This window comes from Strix aluco, chromosome 3, assembly GCF_031877795.1.
Source record: "Strix aluco isolate bStrAlu1 chromosome 3, bStrAlu1.hap1, whole genome shotgun sequence".
Lineage (NCBI taxonomy): Eukaryota > Metazoa > Chordata > Aves > Strigiformes > Strigidae > Strix > Strix aluco.
In genome coordinates this window covers 17720854-17724126 of record NC_133933.1, presented here as the reverse complement: position 1 = coordinate 17724126, position 3273 = coordinate 17720854, and positions in this window count along the sequence as shown.

Here is a 3273-nt window from a genome sequence, read left to right as displayed (position 1 = left end):
AAAGCTGACTACTCTCCTGTAAGAAAACACACGCCGTGCCTGTCTGCATGCTCAGCCACAGCCTGGATGTGAATCGCATGGGGACGGGATAATGCACTTGGTCGCAGTCCTAGCAGGCTCCCCAGGTAGGATTTCGTGGTCACCTTTGCATGACTGAGCCCGGACCTTCAGAAGGAGCAGGGCTGTGAGGGACCTCAGGGAGTCCTGCAGACCTTGCGGCAGGGTTTGTTTGACAACTGCTGTGCAGAGCTAAAAATACCCCAGCGATGGTTATGAATTTAGGATAACTAATACATCCAGTGGAAAGATTTGGAGCCGTTCCAGGGCTAAACAACAGCTTCTTCACCAACAGCCAAAGACTTGTGGATGCAAAAATAACTAGGAACTGAAAAACTTGAGCTGGAGCAAGGGATTTTCAGATCAAACCCAAGAAAAACTTTCTAGCGGTGAGGACGACCATGGATAATTGCCAGCACTTTGGTTGTTTTAACAAGAGGGTACACAGACCTCTGGATTTGGACTGGGTGCTGCCTCTGGGCAGGAGTTGGGAGAACTAGTAGTTATGGAGAATTCTTCAATACGGGGTGAATGCAAATTATATTGATAATATAGGACCCGGTGGCCTGGATCAGCAGCGCACTTCAAGAATCAAAGGGCAACACCATAGTAAGAGGTATAGGCTTGACGTCTCAAAAGGTGGGGAGAAAAACCCAAGAATAGACCAACTGGAGACCGTGGCTGCTGGGTGGAGTGCTGTGGGTGAACCAGCTCTGAGCCACATAGGTATCAGTGAGCAGAGAGCAAGCTTCGGACTTCTGTCTACAGACCCAAAACACAGCTGGGGAAGGAGCAGGGGGAGCCGTCCTCTGAGCACATCCACACCACCGTGGCAGAGGACACCCAGGTTCACATCACAGCTTCGCCTGCCCAGGGTTTCAGCCCATGCTGTACATTTCCACACAGACGTGTCCCTTGCTCTGCCCTCGTTGTTGTTCCATGCTGAAGCAGACACTCGGTTTCATTTGGCGAGAGATGGTAAGAGTGAGCCCACCTCCCTGTGCTCTGGGTGCTTGGCCGGGGCAGTGCATGCCACTCCCTGCCCTGGTGAATAATAAAGTACTCAGGGCAAACCGCAAAAGCTTCACTAAGAGAGCTCAAGAGAGCCCAGCCCCTCATCTCCCACGTGTGGCAGGCATGAGATAACTCTGCTGGCTCCCCAGGATGCTCGCAGCAAGGCCGGTGGCTGGGCAGGGGGCCCAGCTGCCTGCTCCACTGTGGCTGCTGCTGGGGACACGGGGACCCCCAGGGCTTGGGACATTGATGCTGTTCAGACCCCACAATCCTGCTTCTGAGCCTTTCAGCTTGAGAAGTTCCTTCATGGGCTTAACCAGCTGATGCTCCTGGGAGGACTGGGGCAGGGAGGGATCCCGAACCTCCATGCTTTTTGCCTGAAGGGCTGAATGCTGGATCACTCTCTGCCTACAGCCATCCTTTGCATTTGTGGGTCTTGCCAGTCCAGCTCCTGCCTGTGGTGGGGAGCCCTGCCCTGCCCGGTTTGCCTGCAGCATGTAGAAACCACAAGAAAGTCTTCAAGTTCTCATGAGTGCTGAGAATAGAAGTGTTGGTGCCTGTTTCAGATCTCTCTGCAGAAGCTGTATTATCATAATCAGCCCAGACGTTTCTCCATTAGTGTATTTTTTCTCCTCTTCCATCACACCAGCCTGCATGAAACAGTCACTTATTCTCCTTGCCATTGTGTCGAGATGTACCAGGCTGCGGGCAGGACCTGCTGCCCATCCCCAGCCTGGCCTCAATAGCACGGCTTGTTCTCTGCGCAAGGGGTGACAACGTGGCGGCAGCTGATGTAAATCCCAGGGACACCGCTGAGAGCAGCCCTGATTGCCACCCCCTGAGAAGGTCTAGCCAAGAAATGGAAGAACACAGGTGCCCCAAGCACCTACAACAGGCTGCAAGGAGAGATGGCAGAAGGCTGGAAGATCCTGACAGCCTGGCCTGTGATGTCAAATTATCGCTGCCTCCCAGCCACTTTTATAGCAAATTAATTTGTTACACATCAGTGCCTAGCAAGTGCAGAAGCTAGAGTGTGCACCACAACGTGGCCAGGGAGGAACAGGAACAGGGGAGAGATGGCTTTTAGCTTGGCTGAAGATGTGGAGGCATGAGAGACATATTCCCACCCGAGCCCAGACCTTTGGTGAGATTTTGGCTGAAAAGTGTAGCCAGTGCAATCTCTGAATTACCGAGTAGGCAGCAAACCTCTGCTCTATCAGCTTATGGCTCCTGCTTGGCTGGGTGTCTGGGTGCTTGTTTGGTTTTGGAGGCATATTCCAGGGGAGATGGTCAGAGACGACTCTCATGTTCTTGGGGCACAGACCAGCAGGGCACAGCGTCTCCCAGACTGCCCTGGCTCTTCTCCAACAGCTCAGCCTCAGTGAGTCCCTTCCAACCCTTCCCTTTTCATTTCCAAGGTACCGGGGCACCCAAATCACTCCCCGATAGCTCTAGTTAACTCCCTCTGGTGCAGGCAGGCACCTGCGTATCACACCTCTGATTTCTCCCGTCCCAGCACGGGAGGTCACGGCCGGGTCAGCAGGGAGGCAGAGGTGCGTGCCCAGAGGACAGCCCCCACGCTGGGTGGCACTGACCATTGTGGACAGCTTTGGGCATGGTTTTGCCCCCACCCTGGGACCCACAAGCTGGTGGGTGACGGACCAGATCCTGCGCCGTTTAACCACACAGAATTTGCGAACCCTGAAAAAAGGCTCCCGCTGGGCTCGGCCGTCTTTCGGGTTTGATCTGTTTCACGGTGTCCGCACCCGGCCCTTGAGAAGGGTCCCGAGCGTGACCCAGCATCCCCGCCGCTCGCCGGGAGCTCCCTGCGTTCCCACCCCTCCACCCCTCCTCCCCCAGCCCTGCCTCAGGGCTGCGCCGACACCCCCGGCAGGGCGGGCGGGCAGCCACGGCCGGCCCAGGCCGACCCCCGGCGGTTCAACCCTCCAGCCCCGCCGGGGCGAAGCTCCGCGGGGTTTCCCCAGCCCGGGCCGCTCGGTACCGGCCCCCCCGCCGCTGCCCGAGCGCCCGCTCCAGCCCCGGGCGAGGCTCCGCGGCCCCGGGGGGGGGGGTCGGGGCACCTTCCCCCCGCGGGGGCGCAGCGGGGACTCCACGCCCCGCAGTGCCGCCCCGGCCCGGCCCGGCCCGCCCCGCCGCGCTGAGTGGGCCCCGCGGCGCGGCGCGGAGCGGCGGGGCGGGCCG